This window comes from Loxodonta africana, chromosome 2, assembly GCF_030014295.1.
Source record: "Loxodonta africana isolate mLoxAfr1 chromosome 2, mLoxAfr1.hap2, whole genome shotgun sequence".
Lineage (NCBI taxonomy): Eukaryota > Metazoa > Chordata > Mammalia > Proboscidea > Elephantidae > Loxodonta > Loxodonta africana.
Window position 1 is genome coordinate 181,097,793 of NC_087343.1, and position 22,673 is coordinate 181,120,465.

Genomic DNA, 22,673 nt, shown 5'->3' on the forward strand with positions numbered 1-22,673 from the left:
GAGTCAAATTAATGTTTATTAATAAAAACATAGGGGTAAGAGAGAAGATTGAGGTAGATTATCAGATAGTTTTGGCTAATAGGAGTTTGGGCATTAAAGATAAAGTGATTAAAGCCTGAGATACAGAAATATAAGAGAGAAATTATTGACTACACTAGAGGCGCAGACCTGGTGGGTTAAGTAAAAATCTATAGTTTTTTTTGCTACTAGGCCACAGGCTGGAGACTACAGAGATCATACCCATAAAATCTTACATGTCAGCTGTGATCTCATCTAATGCCACCAACCCTTTGCTGTTAAAGATGTGCTCCTAATGTAAATGAAAATGAGACTGAAGAATTGGTTTTGCAAATCAAGCTCTAGATGAACTAACCCCTTATCCCTTCCACAGAACATTGTGCTCGAGCCCAAGGGTCCATTAACTGAACTCATAAATGGAGTTTCACACCCTCAAAATCTGTTCTGCATGCTGTGCACAGATGCTCACAGAATTCTTCCCCTGTGCCCATGTGGAAAATCCTCCTGGCATTTAAGATCATCATCTCCCTCAAGCCTTCCTGTCAAAAAAGAGAACAGCCCTAAGTGAAATGCTGCAGATCAGTGAGTTGGTAAACCAGCTACGGAAACAGTGTGTTACAGCCCATCAGACCTCTGAAAATATTCCAGTTTGAAGATGTAAGAATGAGAGAGATACACGAGAATAAGGGCCTAGAGAAGTGTTTTGTATGTGGGCAAGTTCAGGTGACCTTTTTAAATGGCAAGGATTTTTTACTTCTGATTTTGACCTCAGCAACAGCTTTCAAAACTGAGTTTGAGTAGAGCTTTATCGATTATAATAGTGAAATGTAACACAGCCCATAGTTGTTGAGTACTTGTTAGCATGAGCTAAGTGCATAATGTGCCTAGTAGCATTTAGTCTTTCAAATAACCTAACAGGTTAATATTATTGTTGTCTCATTTTCCAGACAAGGAAAGAGGTTCAGAGAGAGGAAATACCCTTTCCAAATTTATAAAAAAACAAAAATTTTATATCCAATTCAAATCCATATTCATATGACTCTAAAGCCTAAATTCTTCAAACACTAGATAAAATTGCTTCAGAATAAAGGCCAGAAAGCAAGACAAGAGGGAACAGGTTTAAAGGTAGCAATGTTTCTGAGTGCCTGGTCTGTGCTGGGAGCTTTAACATTCACAGCAGTGAGGGTTTCTATGTGTCATTAAGGCCAGTCTAGGACTTCACTCATGATGGGACTTAACTCATGGAACCATTTAATGAACTTCTCACATGTAAGACAGAGTTTTGGGAGGTAGGATTTAATTTTGATTGCTTAGTAGAACTGAATTTATCAAGAGACCAAGCATTATCCAGGAATATGAAACGGAAAGTGTTCTGTACAAGAATTGACAGCAGCTTGAAGAAAGAAAGCAGGGGGATTTTGTGTAATCTCCTGTGAGTTTTGAAATAAACCACTGGGCTAAGAGGACAAGTGGAATAGATTTGAGAGGGAAAAACATCTTAGATCTTTGAGAACCACTGAACAATTGTGGGCTATGGAGGTGTCAATTGGTAGACTTGCTTGCAGCATCAATACTTTGAAATATTTGTTATTCAATAGCCATCTGTTATTGTTTTGCTTTTTTAAAAAGAATTGCAATTGATCTTTGGGAAGCCTGATGACAGGAAAGCAGGTATAAATGGATGGCTGGCCTTATCAAGTTTAAATATTTAAAAATGTTTAATTCATGTGAATGTTTAGCCTTTTTTTTTTTTCATTGTGCAAGGGCAAAACCTGCCTAGGCTGGTATTTACTTTTCTAATTAGAAAAGCTTGAATGATGTGAACAATTAAGATAATACAATACCTTTACAAGATAATTAATCTTTTCTTTGTGATTCATCCTACCACATCCCAAGCTGATAATGTTATCTACCTCCCAGTTTTTTGTTTTTTTTTTTAAGGCTATGTTAGAATGCAATTGGAGCCATTTGCTTTGACTATTAGAGGAGAAAAGATCATGCAATTTGCATCTCATATATCTAGAAATTAAAACTGATGGACTGACCACTTGACACCACTGAAGTTCCTGAAATGAAGCCTGCTGAGCTCAATTTGTTGTGGTGGCTAAATGATTCCTCTCTCCAATTTGAATGCATGATGAAACTCCTATCAGAATATAGCACTGTAATAATTGACAACATAATGAAATTGCCAAAGATGAAATGCAAATACCTCTCTACTGACCCTTCAGAACTGCACTTTAAACTTAGAAAGAAGAAAATGCCCTTGTCAGATAAGTAATGTTCTCCTTTATCTCCCCTCCACCCATCAAGGACTGCTGAGACTTTGTTTTGGACACTCATCCTTTCAGAATCAAACACTTGAGAGTCAGCAATGACAGTAGGTTGAATGAAGACTTAGGAATATCCTGAGAAGGGTATAGATTTACCAAACAATTAATATTTGAAAACAACTACCACTATCTTCTATCACCATCATTTTATATGCAAAAGGAATTTTTAACACAAAAAATATTTATAGATTGTTGTTGCTGTTAGGGTCCATCAAGTTGGTTCAGACCCATAGCAACCCCACGCATAACAGATTGAAACATTGTCTGGTCCTGCACCATCCCCACAATTGTTATTATGCTTGAACCCATTGTTGCAGCCACAGTGTCAATTGTCTTGTTGAGGGTCTTCCTCTTTTTCGGTGACCCTCTACTTTAACATGCATTATGTCCTTCTCTAGGATATTGTCCCTGTGTAACAATTTTATAGAATAACTTAGTTTTGTTAATAACAACAACACTATGATGTCTTCAGTTTTCTGTTTTTTTTTTACCTCTATGAAAACTTGACTATATCTGTGGAAAGAGACAAAGGAAAAGCTCAATATCATCAGTCAGAGCAAGGCCAGGGGCCTACCGTGGAACAGACCATCAATTGCTCATATGCAAGCTCAAGCTGAAACTGAAGAAAATCAGAGCAAGTCCATGAGAGCCAAAATATGACCTCGAGTATATCCCACCTGAATTTAGAGGCCATCCGAAGAATAGATTTGACGCATCGAACACTGGTGACCGCAGACCGGACAAGTTGTAGAATGACATCAAGGACATCATCCATGAAGAAAGTAAGAGGTCACTGAAAGGACAGGAAAGAAAGAAAAGACCAAGATGGATGTCAGAGGAGACTCTGAAACTCGCTCTTTAGTGTCAAGCAGCTAAAGCAAAAGGAAGAATTGATGAAGTAAAAGAACTGAACAGAAGATTTCAAAGGGTGGCTCGAGAAGACAAAGTATTATAATGACATGTGCAAAGAGCTGGAAATGGAAAACCAAAAGGTAAGAACACTCTCAGTGTTTCTCAAGCTGAAAGAGCTGAAGAAAAAATTTAAGCCTTGAGTTGCAATAGTGAAGGATTCTATGGGGAAAATATTAAATGACGCAGGAAGCATCAAAAGAAGATGGAAGGAATACACAGAGTCATTATACCAAAAAGAATTAGTCGATGTTCAACCATTTCAAGAGGTAGCATATGATCAGGAACCGATGGTACTGAAGGAAGAAGTCCAAGCTGCTTTGAAGGCATTGGCAAAAAACAAGTCTCCAGGAATTGATGGAATATCAATTGAGATGTTTCAACAAACAGATGCAGCGCTAGCTAGAGGTGCTCACTCGTCTATGCCAAGAAATATGGAAGACAGCTTCCTGGCCAACTGAATGGAAGAGATCCATATTTATGCCTATTCCCAAGAAAGGTGATCCAACTGAATGTGGAAATTATAGAACAATATCATTAATATCACATGCAAGCACAACTTTACTGAAGATCATTCAAAAATGGCTGCAGCAGTATATCGACAGGGAACTGCCAGAAATTCAGGCCGGTTTCAGAAGAGGATGGGGAACTGGAGATATCATTGCTGATGTCAGATGGATCCTGGCTGAAAGCAGAGAATACCAGAAGGTTGTTTACTTGTGTTTTATTGACTTTGCAAAGGCATTCAACTGTGTGGATCATAACAAATTATGGATAACATTGCAAAGAACAGGAATTTCAGAACACTTAATTGTGGTCACGAGGAACCTTTACATAGATCAAGAGGCAGCTGTTTGGACAGAACAAGGGGATACTGATTGGTTCAAAGTCAGGAAAGGTGTGCGTCAGGGTTGTATTCTTTCACCATACCTATTCAGTCTGTATGCTGAGCAAATAATCCGAGAAGCTGGACTATCTAAAGAAGAACGGGGCATCAGGATTGGAGGAAGACTCATTAACAACCTGCATTATGCAAATGACACAACCATGCTTGCTGAAAGTGAAGAGGACTTGAAGCACTTACTAATGAAGATCAAAGACCACAGCCTCCAGTATGGATTGCACCTCAACATAAAGAAAACAAAAATCCTCACAACTGGACCAATGAGTAACATCATGATAAATGGAGAAAAGATTGAAGTTGTCAAGGATTTCATTTTACTTGGATCAACAACTAACAGCCAAGGAAGCAGCAGCCAAGAAATCAAAAGATGCATTGCATTGGGTAAATCTGCTGCAAAGGACCTCTTTAAAGTGTTGAAGAGCAAAGATGTCACCTTGAAGGCTAAGGTGTGCCTGACCCAAGCCATGGTATTTTCAATTGCATCAAATGCATGTGAAAGCTGGACAATGAATAAAGAAGACTGAAGAAGAATTGATGCCTTTGAATTGTGGTGTTGGCGAAGAATACTGAATATACCATGGACTGCCAGAAGAACGAATAAATCTGTCTTGGACGAAGTACAACCAGAATGCTCCTTAGAAGCAAGGATGGTGAGACTGCGTCTTATATACTTGGGAGATGTTGTCAGGAGAGATCAGTCTCTGGAGAAGGACATCATGCTTGGCAGAGTACAGGGTCAGCGGAAAAGAGGAAGACCCTCAATGAGGTGGATGGACACAGTGGCTACAATAAGCAGCTCAAGCATAACAGGGATTGTGAGGATGGTGCAGGACCAGGCAGTGTTTCCTTCCGTTGTGCATAAGGTCGCTATGAATCAGAACCGACTCAACAGCACCTAACAACAACAACAACATGAAAACTTGGTTGGTCATTACCACTGATCTTTGGAAAGGATTAGTCTACATACAATGGATATACTTTTGCTTTTAATTAAATTCTCAGCCATTATATTCCATATTAAACCCTGTATTCCTTTCATTAAAAAAAAAACAAAAAAAACTGTTGCCATGGAGTCAGTTGCGACTCATAGCAACCCTATAGGACAGAGTAGAACTGCCCTATAGGGTTTCCAAGGAGCCGCTGGTGGATTTCAACTGCTGACCTTTTGGTTAGCAGCTGAGCACTTAATCACTGTGCCACCAAGACTCCATAGTCCTTTTATAGTACTACCTTAACAAGTTAAGATAAACTGGCGATTTAAAACAACAGAAATTTATTCTCTCACAGCTCAGGAGGCCAGAAGTCTGAAATCAAGATGTTGGAAGAATCAATTCCTTCTGGAGTCTCTGAGACTCTGGTAACTGGCAGCAGTCCTTAGAGTTCCTTGTTTATAGTTGCATAATGCCAATTTCTTTCTCTGTTGTCACATGGCCTTCATATAAAGATACAAGTAATTGGATTTAAGGCCCACCCTAATCCAGTATAGAGCCCTGGTGGTGAAGTGGCTAAGAGCTACGGCTGCTAACCAAAAGGTCTGCAGTTTGAATCCACCAGCCATTTCTTGGAAACCCTATGGGGCAGTTCTGCTCTGTCCTATAGGGTTGCTGTGAGTTGGAATCGACTGGACAGCAATGGGTTTTGTAATTCAGTATAATCTCATCCTAACTAGTTACATCTGCAAAGACCTTGTGTCCAATTAAGGTCAGGTATTAGTTTCTTATTTGCCATCAAGTTGGCATTGATTCAGGGCAACTCAATGTGTAACAGGACAAAACGTTGCCTGTTCTGTGCTATCTTCATGATCATTGGTATGCTCAAGTCCATTATTGCAGTCACTTTTGTGCATTTTGAGTGTCTCCCACCTTAATGAAGTAGGTAGAGTCAAGCTTTCAGGACCTTCATTTGCAGATGTGGCACAACTCAAAGTGGGAAGAAACAACTTCAAATATCCATTAATAATCGGAACAAAAAAGATCCATAGCCAAACCTGTATATGCATATGGATATATTCCCATGTGCCCTCCCACATCTTGCAGGATTGCATACGTTATAGCATTTACTTTAGTTGCCTTTTATTCTTGCGTACCTCTAAGTGTTGCCCCTTGCCTTAGTCATGTTGTGCTGACTTCTGCTTTATTGTGCATTGCCTTTCTCTTCACCAAAGTTAAACTTTGTCTACTATCTGGTTAGTGTTTTCCCTCCCTCCCTCTCCCATCCCTGGTAACCATCAAATAATGTTTCTATCTGTGTGTAAACTTTTTCTTGACTTTTTATAATAGTAGTCTCATACAATATTTGTCCTTCTGTGTTTGACTTATTTCACTCAGCATAATGCCCTCCAGATTCATCCATGTTGTGAAATGTTTTGTTGATCCATCATTATCTTTTATCATTGAATAGTATTCCATTCTGTGTATGTACACACATGGGCATGTATATGTCTATTCATGTCATGGCTCTTATTTCTCTAGGATATGTATCTAGGAGTGGGATTGCTGGGTCCTATGGTATTTCTATTTCTAGCTTTTTAAGGAAGTGCCATACCATTTTCCATAATGGATGTGCCATTTTACATTCCTACCAGCAGTGTATAAAAGTTCCAATCTCCCCACAACCTAATCAGCATTTGTTGTTTTCAGTTGTGTTTTTTTTTTTTTAATCAGTGCCATTCTTGCTTGAATGAGATGTAATCTCATTACAGTTTTGATTTGGCTAATGATTGCAAGTATCTCTTCATGTATTTGTTAGCCACCTGAATGTCTTCTTTGTTAAGTTTTTGTTTATGTCCTTTGCCCATTTTTTCATTGGATCATTTTATTTTTGTTATTGAAGTATTGAAATTTTCTATAAATTTTATAGACTAGAGCCTTGTATATGTCATAACCAAACAATTTTTCCCAGTCGGTAGCTGTAGGTTCCCTTTTTCCTCTTTTGGTGAAGTCTTTTGATGAGCATAAGTGTTTAATTTTTAGCAGGCCCCACTTATCTAGTTTATCTTCTACTATTTGTGCATTTTTAGTTATGTTTGCTATTCCGTTTATTAGGGTCGCTAGCATTGTCCCTATTTTTTCTTCCATGATCTTTGTAGCTTTAGGTTTTACATTTTGGTTTTTGATCCACTTTGAGTTAGTTTTGGGTATGGTGTGGGGTATGAATCTTGTTCCATTTCTCTGCACATGGATATCCAGTTTTGGAAGCACCATTTGTTAACAGACAATCTCTTACCAATTTAATGAACTTTGACCATTTGTTGAAGATCAGCTGCCTGTAGGTGAATGGATTTACTTCTGAATTCTCAATTCTGTTTTATTGGTCTATTTGTCTGTTGTACCGGTACCCGGTTGTTTTGACTACTGTGACTGTATAGCACGTTCTGAGATTGGGGAATATGAGGCCTCCTGCTTTGTTCTTCTTCTTCAATAATGCTTTGCTTATTCGGGGTCCTTTTCCTTTCCATATGAGGATGGTGATTACTTTTTTAAAATCACATTAAAGAATGTTGCTGGAATTTGGATTGGAATTGAATTATATTTATAGATGGTTTTGAGTAGTATTGACATTTTCACAATGTTAAGTCTTCTTCTCCATGAGCACAGCACATTTTTCCATTTATGTAGGTCTCTTTTGATTTCTTGTAGAAGTGTTTTGCAGTTTACTTGGTATAAGTCTTTTATGTCCCTAGTTAGATTTATCTTTGGGGGTCTATTTTAAATGTTTTTTTTTTTTCCTAGTTTCCTTTTAGGAGTTCTCTTTGTTAGTTTAGAGGAATACAACTGATTTTTATATGTTCATCTTTATTCTACCACTTTGTTGAGTCTTTGTCTTAGTTCCAAAAGGTTTATCGTAGAATCTCTGGGATTTTCTATGTATGTGATCGTATTATCTGAGAATAGGGATAGTTTTACTTCTTCCTTACCAATTTGTATGCCCTTCATTTCTGTTTCTTGCCTTATTGCTCTACCTATGACTTCCAGTACATTGTTGGATAAGAATGGTGATAAAGAACATCCTTTTCTGGTTCCTGTTCTCAAAGGGAATGCTTTTAGTCTCTCTCCACTGAGAATCATTTTGACTGTTGGTTTTGTATAAATGCCCCTAATTATGTTGAAGAATTTCCTTTCTATTTCAATTTTACTGAGAGTTTTTATCAGGAATAGGTGTTGGACTTTATCAAATGCCTTTTCTGTAGCAATTGAGATGGTCGTGTGATACTTGTTCTTTGTTTTATTTATGTGGTGGATTCAGTTGATTGATTTCCTACTGTTGAACCATCCTTACATACTTGGTATGGATCCCACTTGGTAATGATGTATTATTTTTTGATATGATATTGTATTCTATTGGCTAGAATTTTGTTAAGAATTTTTACATCTATATTCACGACTGATATTCATCTATAATTTTCTTTTTTAGTAGTGTCTTTGCCTGGCTTTGGTGTCATCAAGGTAATGCTGGCTTCATAGTACGAATTTGGGAGTATTCCTTCCTTTTCTATGCTCTGTAATAGTTTAAGTAGTATTGGTGTAAACTCTTCCCTGAATGGTTGGTAGAACGCTCCAGTGAAGATGTTTGGGCCAAGAAATTTTTTGGTGGGAGTTTCTTTTTTTAAATGACCTCTTCAATTTCTTCTTTTGTTACGAGTCTGTTCAGATTTTTTACCTCAGTGTACATTAGCTTGGCTTTTGCTTGTTATTGATTTCTAATTTTGTAACTTTGTTATCAGAGAAGGTGCTTTGTATTATTTTCATATTTTTGAATTCATTGAGGCTCGGCTTGTGACATAAAATATGGTCTATTCTGGAAAGTGATCCGTGTGGGTTGGAGAAGAATGTGTACTGTGCCATTGTTGGGTGTAGTGTACTGTATGTATCTATGAGGTCAAGTTGGTCAGTTGTGTTGTTTAGCTCTTCTATATCTTCGTTGTGTTTTTTCTTAGTTATCTAGTGCTCCTTTATAACAGAAATATAAGTGGATGACTTTAACAAACAGAAATTTATTCTCTCACAGTCTAGGAGGCTAGAATTCCAAAATCAGGGTGCCAGCTCCAAGGGAAGGTTTTCTCTGTCTGTCGGCTCTGGGGGGGGGGCAGGGCGGGGAGGGGAAAGGTCCTTGTCATCAATCATCCCACGGTTTAGGAGCTTCTCAGCACAGGGAGCCCAGGCTCAAAGGGCATACTGTGCTCCAGGCTCTTCTTTCTTGGTGGTAGGAGGTTCTCCTCCTCTCTGCTCACATTTCTTTTTTATATCTCAAAAGAGATTGACTCAGGATACAACCTTATCCTGTAGTTTGATTCCTGCCTCATTAACATGTTGTTGTTGTTAGGACCCATCGAGTCAGTTCCGACTCAGAGTGACCCTGTCTCTGCACAACAGAATGAAACAGTGCCCAGTTCTGCCACATCCTCACAATCGTTATCGTGCTTGAGCCCATTGTTGCAGTCCTTGTGTCAATCCATCTTGTTGAGGATCTTCCTCTTTTTCGCCGGCCCTCTACTTTTCCAAGCATGATATCCTTCTTTAGGGACTGGTCCCTCCTGATAACATGTCAGAAGTATGTGAGATGAAGTTTTGCCATTCTTGCTTCTAAGGAGCATTCTGGCTGCACTTCTTCCAAGACAAATTTGTTCTTTCTTCCAGAAGTCCATGGTGTATTCGATATCCTTCATCAGCACCGTAACTTGAAGGCGTAAATTCCTCTCCAGTCTTCCTTATTCATTGCTCAGCTGTTGCCTGCATATGAGGCAGTTAAAAACGCCACAACTTGCTGCAGGAGCACCTTAGTCTTCAAGGTGACATCTTTGGTTTTTAACACTTTAAAGAGGTCTCCTTCGGCAGATTCGCCCAATGCAATGCATCTTTTGATTTCTGGACTGCTGCTTCCATGGATGTGGATTGTGGGCCCAAGTAAAATGAAGTCCATGACAACTTCAATCTTTTCTCTGTTTATCATGATGTTGCTTAGTGGTCCAGTTGTGAGGATTTTTGTTTTCCTTATGTGGAAGTAAAATCCATACTCAAGGCCCTGGTCTTTGATTATCAGCAGCACGTGCTTTAAGTTTTCTTCACTTCAGCAAGCAAGGAAGGTTGTGTCATCTGCATATCACAGGTTGTTAATGAGTTTTCCTCCAATCCTGATGCCCCTTCTTCATATAGTCCAGCTGCTCAGATTATTTGTTTAGCATACAGATTGAATAAGTGTGGTGAAAGGATACAACCCTGACACACACTTTTCCTGACCTTAAACCACCCAGTATCAGAGTATCCGCTTGTTTTCTTCAGACAACTGCATCTTTATCTCTGTACAGTTTCCTCATGACCACGATTAAGTGTTCTGGAATTCCTATTCTTTGCAAAAATATCCATAATTTGTTGTGGTCCACAAAGTCGAATGACTTTGGATAGTCAATAAAACACAGGTAAGTATCTTCCTGGTATTCTCTGCTTTCATCCAGGATCCATCTCACATCAGCAATGATATCCGTGGTTCCATGTCCTCTTCTGAATCCAGGTTGAATTTCTGGCAGTTTCCTGTCAATGTACTGCTGCAGCCATTTTTGAATGATCTTCAGCAAAATTTACTTGCATATGATACTAATGATATTGTTCAATAATCCCCGCATTTGGTTGGATCACCTTCCTTTGGCGTTGGCATAAATATGGATCTCTTCTTCTTTTTTTTTTTTTCCAGTCAGTTGGCCAGGTAGATGTCTTCCAAATTTCTTGGTATAGACAGATGAGCATTTCTAGCACTGCATCTGTTTGTTGAAACATCTCAATTGGTATTCCATCAATTCCTGGGGCCTTGTTTTTTGCCGGTGTCTTCAGTGCACCTTGGACTTCTTCCTTCAGCACCAGTGGTTCTTGATCGTATGCTACCTCCTGAAGCAGTTGAACAAGGACCCATTCTTTCTGGTGCAATGACTCTGTGTATTCTTTCCATCTTCTTTCGATGCTTCCTGCATCATTCATTATTTTGCCCATAGAATCCTTCACTATTGCAACTCGAGGCTTGAATTTTCTCTTCAGTACTTTCAACTTGAGAAACGCCGACTGTGTTCTTCCCTTTTGGTTTTCTAACTCCAGGTCTTTGCACATGTCATTATGATTCTTTGTCTTCTAAAATTGCGCTTTGAAATCTTCTGTTCAGATCTTCTACTTCATCATTTCTTCAGTTTGCTTTAGCTATTCAGTGTTTAAGAGCTACTTTCAGTGTCTCTTGTGACATCCATTTTGGTCTTAAATTTCTTTTCTGTCTTTTAAATGACATCTTACTTTCTTCATGTATAATGTCCTTGATGTCATTCTACCACTCATATGGTCGTCGGTCATTAGTGTTCAACTCGTCAGTTCTATTCTAGAGACGATCTCTAAATTTAGGTGGGATATACTCAAGGACGTACGTTGGCTCTTGTGGCCTTGTTCTAATTTTCTTTAGCTTCAATTTGAACTTGCATCTGAGCAATTGATGGTCTGTTCTGCAGTCAGCCCCTGGCCTTGTTTTGACTGATGATACTGAGCTCTTCCATCATTTCTTTCCACAGATGTAGTCTGTTTGATTCCTGTGTATTCCATCTGACGAGGTCCATGTGTATAGTCACCATTTATGTTGGTGAAAAATGGTATTTGCAATGAAGAAGTCGTTCTTGAAAAATTCTATCGTGCTATCTCTGGCATCAGTTTTATCACCAAGGCCATATTTTCCAAATATTGATCCTTCTTTTTTGTTTCCAACTTACACATTCCAATCACCAGTGGTTATTAATGCATCCTGATTACATGCTTGATCAATTTCACACTGCAAAAGTTGGTAAAAATCTTAATTTTCTTCATCTTTGGCCTCAGTGGTTGGTGCGTAAATTTGAATAATAGTTATATTATCATATCTTACTTGTAGTAGTATGGATATTATCCTACATTGGCAGTGTTGTACTTCAGGATAAATGTTGAAATGTTCTTTCTGACGACGAATGCAATGCCATTCCTCTTGTCATTCCCGGCATAGTAGACCATATGATTGTCTCATTCAAAATGGCCAATACCAATCCACTTCAGCTCACTAATTCTCACCAGGATATTGATGTTTATGCGTTACATTTTATTTTTGATAATTTCCAATTTTCCTATATCGATACTTTGTACATTACATTCATTAACATAACTCCCTCTAATCCTGCCTCATTAATATCATAGAGGTAGGATTTACAACACATAGAAAAATCACATCAGATGACAAAATGGTAGACAATCACACAGTGCTGGGAATCATGGCCTAGCCAATCTGACACACATTTCTGGGGGATACAGTTCAATCCATAACAATATTATCAGGGTGATAATCTCAGGGGTTCATCTAGCCTCTACCTTATAAGTCTGTCCTATTTTAGGAATTTGAGTTTTGTTTTACATTTTCCTTCAGTTCTCTCTGGGACCATCTATTGAGTCTCTGGTTGGATCAATTGGTAGTTGTAGCCACGCACCATCTAGTTCTTCCATTCTTAGGGTAGGTGATGTCATTGTTCATGTAGGCTATTCGTTCTGTAGAGTAGTTTCTTCTTTGAATCTTTGTTTTCCTTCTTTTGTTTTTACTTTGGACAAGTAGAGACCAATAGTTGTATCTTAGATGGCCGTGGAGCTCAGCTTTACTGCAGTTGTAGAGGTTGGAATGTCCCAAGTCTATGGGTCAGGTTGGAGGCTTCTCCTGATTCATGTAGCCACAGGGGCTGGCAAGCCCAAGATCAGCAAGTCAAACAGCAGAGCTCTGGCTCACGGGCTGCAAAGATTGATGAATCCCCAGACTTGCAGGCAAGATGCCAGGTAAGCTGCTAGCTCAAGTCCCAAGAACCAGAGGTCAGACAAACAGGAGCCAGCTGCAGGATCCAGAGTGAGCCGGAGCCCACAAGCCTTGCCAGAAAGTCCACCTATATGGAACACAGGCCACACCCCCAAGGAAACTCCACTTCAGCTGATTGGCTACTGACAACAGATCCCATCATGGAGGTGATCACATTATTATATGACTGCCTCACTGCATAACTGCAAAACTACTTAGAATCATGTCCCAGCTAAGTTGATAAACAACTTTAATGATTACAAATGTCTTTTTAGTTGTTCTGCCCTTCCTCAAAAGTGGTGTGTTTAACACTCCTACTATTATTGTGGAATTGTCTGTTTTTCTTTCTGATACTGTTAAAGACTGTATTATGTATTTTGAGCTCTGTTGTTGGGTGCCTAAATATTTATTATAGTTATGTTCTCATGGTTGATTGACCCTTTAATCATTATATAGTGCCCTTCCTTGTCTCTTATGCTAGATTTTACCTTAAATTCTATTTTATCAGAGATTAATATTGCCACTCCTGCTCTTTTGTGGTTACTGTTTGCTTGATATATTTTCCTATCCTTTGAATTTTAGCTTATTTTTATCTTTGTGTCTAAGGTGATTCTCTTGTAGGCTACATGTTAATGGCTCATTTTTTTTTTTAATCCATTCTGTTACTCTCTGTCTCTTGACTAGTGCATTTAGCCAATTTGCATTCTTTGTGATTATCCATAGGTAGTGGAGTCTAGAAGTCCAAAATCAGGTTGTCAGCAGGACCACACTCTCTATGAAGACTCTAGGGGATGATCTTTGGTGTCTCTCCCAACTCTGTAGCCTTAGGAACTCCTTGCCTTGTAACTGCAGCAATCTCTGTCTCTGTAGTCACATGTCTCTTCTCTTTTATAAGGATATCACTCACATTGCATTAGGAACCAAAATTCTTCAGTATGACCTTATGTTCATCTAAGTAAGAACATCTTCAAAGACTCTGTTTCCAAATACAGTCACATTTACAAATACAGGGTTTTGGACTTCAGTATATCTTTTTTTTTTTTTAATTCTACTTTAGACGAAGGTTTACAGAACAAACTAGTTTCTCATCAAACAGTCAGTACACCCATTGTTCTATGACATTGACACGTCGTCACACTCCGCTCTCAACCCTGGGTTGCCCGTTACCAGCTTTTTTATTCCCTCCCACCTTCTAGTCCCAGGGCTGGTGCACTCCTTCAGTCTTGTTTTGTTCCATTGGCCTGTTCAATTTTTGGTTGAAGGGTGAACCTCAGGAGTGACGTCATTACTGAGCTGAAAGAGTGTCCAGGGGCCACACTTTCAGGGTTTCTCTAGTCTCTGTCATGCCAGAAAGTCTGGTCTTTCTGTTAGAGTTCGAATTGTACACGTTGTTCAGCATATCTTTTTGAAGCGCACAATCTTCATGACAGGTCATATCCTGAGGTATTGAATTGACATGGATTTGGGGGGGGCACTATTAAACCCAGTACAAATCTCTCAGGTCTCTCAGCAGCAACAAGTGCGTGGTGAATACAAATTTGAATTGAATTTCAAAGTGCTTTCTACACGGACATTATACTTTTCCTACTCTCCCACCTTTAGCAGGTATCTCAACTACTACTGGTAGACTATTACTTTAAATGTTGCTTGTTAGCAATAATATTGCAGCTTTTTAAGCACAATAAATGATAAATGGCACTTTTCAGTGTACTTGTTTTCCTTCACTTAAAATTTAAAATACAGATTCTGCAATGTATTCCAAAGCACAGATTGCAAACTGCATCCTAAGCCTTATCCTCTTTGGGTGTTTTCTGGATTTGTGATTGTTTTCAAATTTTCAAAAATTGTCTACTCTGCCTGGAACAAGTTTACAGGTCTTACTCCTTCTCAGGAAAGGTAGCTTTTCATCACCTTACAAGGATAGCAAATGCAAGTATGGGTCACAATATCATTTTATTAAATTCTCTAAACTTTCAGCATCTCTCCTCTGCATCCCTTGCTGTGGTGTATGAATATCCTTACCCCCCCCCCAAAAAAAAAAAAACAAATTGAAGAGAGGGATATAGAGGTAATAGAATATGAGAGAAAAAAAAAATTCCTGCACTATTTTCTCTTAGGATTCTAGCTTCAGACAGTAAATAACTTCTCCACAATGGAATGTAGGCCCTATTACATCCTCTCTTTCCACACAACTCAGATCTTATGAATTTCTTATTTCTCTCTCTAAAGCTTCTATCCTCTTGAAAAAACCAACCAAACCCAGTGCAGTTGAGTCGATTCTGACTCATAGCGAACCTATGAGCTATGAGTCTATCCTCTTACTCACCATTAAAATTTGTTCTTCAGAAAAATCAGCTTTCAGGCAGCATTTTGACTTGCATCAGAATCAGAAATCTAATCAGGGAAGGTCTTAAAAAATCAGGCAAATACTCACTTGGATGGAGACATTTCTTTTTTGCCAGAATTGTTTATGGTTGGTTTCAAAAAAGATTTTGAATTTATCATGCTATGGGCCACAGGCATTTTTCATTTTCTAGCCTTCTTCCTTCATGTGGAAAGAATTGATGTCTTTGAAAATAAAGGAAATGGGCATTTTGGTGTGGTGTTTTGTATTATGCAGTTCTAGATTTTGCGCAATGTCCAAAATTACGAGGAGTTATTTTAAAAGTCAACTTCCAAGAAGTACCTTGGAGAGATGTGTGAGTGTGTGGGGGACAAGGAGATCAGCATTGAGGGCAGGGAGTAGATAGTGCTCTACTTTGCACCCAGCAAGAGGCGAAGCAACTTAAGTTTGTTTTATTTTGTTCTTGACTCCCTCACAAGATTGTTGTAGCAAATAATTTTGCAGTAAACACTTTGAAAAGCCCAAAATGGGAATATTTCAATTGATCAAAACAGCATGAGCCTGCTTTTGATACGGGATTCCTAAAAGGAACTTGCATTTTGAATATTTCAGACTAAAGTGCTTAAAATCTGGTCTGAGTCTGTTATTCCTGTGGGCATTTCCTCCGTAGTTGGTTCAGCGATTACTCTGTCACTTCATCTTTAATTTCTATCTGTTAACGAGGACATACAAGTGTGCCTATGGAATTTTCGTGTTTAAGCATTGACCATAAACGTAAAGGAGAAAAAAAACCTTTCTTCCAGGCTCAGCTTTTTATTTAATTGCGTGGCTGGTGACAGAGCTGAGAGTCACTCAATAGGGAGATTCAGCTTTTCTCTAGCAGTTACCTCTGGGAACTTTGGGATGGAACCAAGCACGGCCATCTATAAATCAGCTTGTCCATTTCTGGGCCACCCAGCATAATTGGAAGCACTGAATATAGGCCATTTCACCCTTGGGTAGGATTGATGAAGTCAGGGCTTCTAATAATTGCATCTGATTACTGCTTCTAGTGTGAAGGGAGGGAATGAAGCAAAACGAATGAGCATCTCCAGCCCATGTGGGTTCATATTGGGACAGCAATGATGGAGGCAAGAATATTTGGTGTGGCTTGAGATTCTTTTCTAATCTCGTTTAAACAAAACAGGCAAAATGTTTGGTTTTTGATATAAGAAAGCATACTAGCATCCTTAGTATAGTGATCCTATAGACACACATTGCAATGGTCAGGAACCATATAAGTGAAGATCTCTAGGCCATCAGACTTCCCTTCTTCCCCTCCCTTCTTCTTTTCTCAGGGAAGGGGTGCTTACTCGTACTTTAATAAATATTGAAAGAAGATTTCAGGTGAATTATAGAATCTTTTTTTTTTTTATAGAATCCAGCACAGATGCTTGCAAAGTCTCAAATAAATGCTATACCCCATTTGTGTCAAATCACTCTTTTTTATTCCAAGAGAAAACACAGTAAACTTGTGCTTGGATTTAGATCATTTTTGTGGAAGTCTAAGCTATGTATGCAATAGTGAATAGTATCCTATTAGCAAAAGAGTGAATTGTATTTAAACGGTAATTGCAGACAAATGACATGTAAATCAATATATGAAAAGGTAGCAAGCTGCATACGCTATTGATTTCCTGACATGTTCTTCTCTAAGTTAATGCTCTGAAAATATAATTTACAGTATGATTTTAATGAGTCACATTCTCTTAAACACAATAAGTGGGTGGGGATTAAGAAGTTTTAATTCTAGTAGTACTGAATAACATGAAAAGGGTGATTATGCTATAACATAAAACTGAACTTGTTTTAAAGAAATGATGGAGGATACACATGTAAGAAAAGTTTATAACTTTCCTGCTATTTTAAAATTAATTATTAATGTGTTTATCCAAAGTGATGCATTTTTATATGAAAAAAGAGAATCAATTTTATTATTTTTACAGTTGGCCTTAAAATGTAACACCATGCCTTTTGGGAAAACACTGAGACACTGAAGGTCCTTAAGGTATATTCATAAATTCTGCACTTGCGGGAGAGAGAAATAATAGAAGAATAGTTGTAAGGTCTGCAAGTCAGTGGAATTCAGAGTGGAATTTGATGTGATCTGAACCTATAAACCAATTTACCAAATGCTTAGTGTGATGGGATCTCTTGTCCAATGAGGAGCAGAGGTTGTATTAAATTGTACTAATGGTGATATGGTGGCAGAATATAAATGTTAAGTGCAGAACCAGGAACTGAATCACACTTTAACAACAGAGTTTAATGGAAATCTTGTGATGTTCTCAGGCAGTTAAATGGGGTGTTTGAATCATTTCTACCACAATGGTAAGACCAAGATGACATCTGGGTTAAAGTAAGTTGAATTAAAGCATATTTACCATTCATCCAATTAAGAGCTACAGACAAAAATTGGATTTCTTGCCTGTTTAAATTTTACCTATTTAAGGAGTACAAATGAGTATATGAAATAAATCTATATAGTCTATATACATAAGAGTATAAAAAGAATTTATCATCATCTTGGTTACTGAGACCTGGTCTACCTGAAAACAACCCTGCTCATTAAAGGTAAAATTATGACTAAATCTAATAATTTGTCTCAAAGAAAAAGCAAAATAGAAATAGAATCAATTTAAATTCCTTTACCATTCTGTAAAGTGATGAACTGATTTTATAATCACATACCTTTCGGTAATCTTCATTACACTGACTAAGACCTAAAATCTTTTCCTTAAACCAATTTTAATATTTATAGACAGGTACAGTATAATTTTATATATTCAGACTAAGAGGAAAAAAAGTAAGCTGTAATTAATGAAAGACTTTCATTACAGAATAATTTTAAAGAAATGAGTGTCCTTTAAGTCAGGAATAACACAAAGATGCACTCATATCAACATTGTATTGAATGCCCTAAAAACTTCAATAAGATTAAAAAAATTAATAACTAAGAAATTGGAAAGGAAGAAACAAAGCAGTTCTTTTTTGAAGATTATGTGATAATCCCTCTATCAACTCCTAGAGAATAAACAAATAAAATATCATCATTTTTAATAAGAGAGTTCTACAACGTTGTAAGATATGAGATATATGTACAAAAATCAGTAATGTTTTTATACACAAACAAGGACCAATGAGAAAATCATAATGGAAACAAGTTTCTATTAACAACAAAAAAGTCTAAACTATGAAGAAATAAGTCTTTAAAAAAAGTGCAAAACTTTGTAGAACAAATTACAAAGGATTTTGAGAGACGTAAAAGAATTCTCTAAATAAATATTTAAATTCATTAAACCTATTATATTCATTAAATTCATTATCACTGCATTTTTTTACAATGCACAACTAACTGAACAAAGAACAGTTGGGACAAGATGAATTAGATGTATATCTTACTATTCATCCCATTAAAATAAAGCTAACAATTCTGGACATTATATATACAATAAACATAGGAAGACTCAGAGAAATGGAGAGAAGAAGGCAGACCAGCTACGGATCTTGAAACCTGAGGGATGCCACGATGGTGAGTTCTGTGGGTTTTCTACTACTTGCCTCATATATCCCAGACTGGGTGCTGGACCTGCAATCTAGAAATACCAGCAGGTACAGATAAAATAATAATAATAAAAGTTCCAATAAAAGCTTTCTCTCCTTAGGACCAAGAAATGCAAAGGATAGCCATGCAAGATAGAAATTTTTGGACAATGACCACCCTACTCCAACAAAACACCACAGAAAAAATGCTGCAGCCCTACCCCAACCCATTTCAGCCATTGGAAATGTAAAAGACCCCGATAAGAACTGCCAGAATTCTCATCCTTTGCTGGTGAGAACATAAATTGACTCAACCATTTCCAATAGCAATTTGGCGATATTTAATAAAGTGGAATATGGACATAGACTTTCACATATTAACTCTGCTTTTAAATATTTTCTTAGAGAATTGTTAATATATGTGCATAAGAAGACATATTTGTGGCTGTTAGGTGCCATTGAGTCCATTCCAACTTATAGCAACTTTATGTACAGCAGAACGAAACACTGCCCAGTCTTGTGCCATCCTCACAATCCTTGTTTTGCTTGAGCCCATTGTTGCAGCCACTGTGTCAGTCCATCTTGTTGAGGGTTTTCCTGTTTTTTGGTGGCCCTCTACTTTACCAACATAATATCCTTTTCCAGGGACTGATTCCTCGTGATAGCATGTCCGAAGTATGTGAGATGTAGTCTTGCCATCCTTGGTTCGAAGGAGCATTCTGGTTGTACTTCCTCCAAGACAGATTTGTTCCTCTTTTGGCAGTCCATGATATATTCAATATTCTCCTCCAGCATCACAATGCAAAGGCACCAATTCTTTGGTCTTCCTTGTTCATCAACTAGTTTTCACGGGCATTGAGGCTATTGAAAATACCATGGGTTGGGTTAGGCATATCTTAGTCTTCGAGGTGACATCTTTACTTTTCAACACACTTTAAAGAGATCTTTGCAGGACATTTGCCCAGTGCAATGAGCCTTTTGATTTCTTGACTGTTGTTTCCATGGATGTTGATTGTGGATCTGAGTAAAACGAAATCCTTGACATCAGTCTTTTCTCTGTTTATTATGATGTAGCCTATTTTATTGGTCTAGTTGAGGATTTTTGTTTTCTCTATGTTGTAGTGTAATCCACACTGAAGGCTGTGACCTTTGACCTTCATCAGTAAGGCCTTCAAGTCGTCTTCACTTTCAGCAAGCAAGGTTGTGTAATCTCCATATCTTAGGTTGTTAATGAGTCTTCCTCCAATGCCGATGCCCCATGCTTCTTCATATAAGTCCAGCTTCTCAGATTATTTGTTCAGCATACAGATTGAATAAATACAGTGAGAGGATACAACCCTAATGCACACCTTTCCTGATTTTAAACCATGCAGTATCCCCTTGTTCTCTTCAAACAACTGTCTCTTCGTCTATGTACAGGTTCCTCATAAGCACGATTAAGTATTCCGGAATTCCCATTCTTTCCAATGATATCCATAATTTGTTATGAACCACACAGTTGAATGCCTTAGCATAGTCAATAAAACACAGGTAAACATCTTTCTGGTATTCTTTGCTTTCAGCCAGGATTCATCTGACATCAACAATGGTTCCACGTCCTCTTCTGAATCCAGCTTGAATTTCTGGCAGTTCCCTGTCAATGTACTGCTGCAGCTGCTTTTGAATGATCTTCAGCCAAATTTTGCTTTTTTGTGATATTAGTGATATTGTTCCATAATTTCCATATTGGTTTGGATCACCTTTCTTGGGAATAGGGTTAAATACGGATCTGCTCCACTCAGTTGGCCAGGTAGCTGTCTTTCAAATTTCTTGGTGTAGACAAGCGAGCACTTCCAGTGCTGCATCCATTTGTTGAAACATCGCAGTTGGTATTCTGTCAATTCCTGGAGCTTTGTCTTTCGCCAATGCCTTCAGTGCAGCTTGGACTTCTTCCTTCAGTACCGTCAGTACCTGATCCTATGCTACCTCCTGAAATGGTTGAACGTTGACCAGTTCTTTTTGGTATAGTGACTCTGTATATTCCTTCCATCTTCTTTTAACGCTTCCTGCATCTTTTAATATTTTTCCCATACAATTCTTCAATATTACAACTCGAAGCTTGAATTTTTTCATCAGTTCTTTCAGCTTGAGAAATGCTGAGCATGTTCTTCCCTTTTGGGTTCCTACCTCCTGGTCTTTGCCCATGTCATTATAATACTTTGTCTTCTCGTGCTGCCCTTTGAAATCTTCTGCTCTGCTCTTTGACTTCATCTTTTCTTCATTTTGCTTTTAGCTACTCAGTGTTCAAGAGCAGGTTTCAGAGTCTCTTCTGACATCCATTTTGATATTTTCTTTCTTTCCTGTCTTTTTGATGGCCTCTTGCTTTCTTCATGTGTGATGTCCTTGATGTCATTCCACAATTTATCTGGTCATTAGTGTTCAACTTATCAAATCTGTTCTTGAGATGGTCTCTAAATTCATGTGAGATATGCTCAAAGTTGTACTTTGGCTCTTGTGGATTTGTTCTAATTTTCTTCATTTTCAGCTTGAACTTGCATATGAGCAAATTGATGGCCTTTTCCCCAGTCAGCCTCTGGCCTTGTTCTGACTGATGGTATTGAGCTTTTCCATTGTCTCTTTCCACAGATATAGTCCATTTGATTAATGTGTCTTCCATCTGGCAAGGTCAACATGTATAGTCACCATTTACATTGGTGGAAAAAGGTATTTGCAATGAAGTACTTGATCTTACAAAATTCTATCATGCAATCTCCAGCATAATTTCTGTCACCAAGGACATACTTTCTAGCTACCGATCCGTCTTCTTTGTCTCTAATTTTTGCATTTCAATCACCAGTAATTATCAATGCGTCCTGATTATATGTTCAATCAATTTTAGACTGCGGAAGTTGGTAAAAATCTTCAATTTCTTTATCTTTGGCCTTAGTGGTTGGTGTGTAAATTTGAATAATAGTCATATTAACTGGTCTTTCTTGTAGGCATATGGGTATTATCCTATCACTGACAGCATTGTACTTCAAGATAGATCTTGAAATGTTCTTTTTGACCATGAATGCAATGCCATTCCTCTTCAATTTGTCATTCCCAGCATAGTAAACAATATGATTGTCTCCAATTTCCAGTTAAAAAAAAAAAAAAAAAAACACTCATAGAATAAAAATAACAGAATCCAGAATCTCCAGTGTTTAACATTCATAATGCCCAGGATATAAAGCAAAATTATAGCACATACAGAAACAAGAAAATAAAACCTATTCTCAAGAGAAAAGAAAATCAATCCATTTAAACTTAGAAAGGAAACAGAAGTTAAAAAAAAAAAAAAGAGGTCAATGATTTTAAAGCCGTTATTGTAACTATCTTAAATGAAGCAAAGAAAACATGCTCATGATGAAGTAAAATATAGGAAATATCAGCAGATAAATAGACATGTTATCTGAAATTAAGTAAAATCACTGGGTAGACTTAACATCCAAATGGAGATGACAGAGGAAAAAGTAAGTAAACTTGAAGATGGAATAATACAAATTTTTCAATTTGAGAAAAAGAAAGGAAAAAAGATTTTAAAACAAGAACTTCAGGGATCTGTTACCAACCGAACCCACTACCTTTGAGTCGATTCCGACTCATAGCGACCCTATAGGACAGAGTAGATCAGGGATCTGTTAGATAATACTAAATTGTCTAATATGTGGACAACGAGAATCTCAGAAGGAGAGAAGAAAAAGAATGAATGCAACAAAATAATATTTGAAGA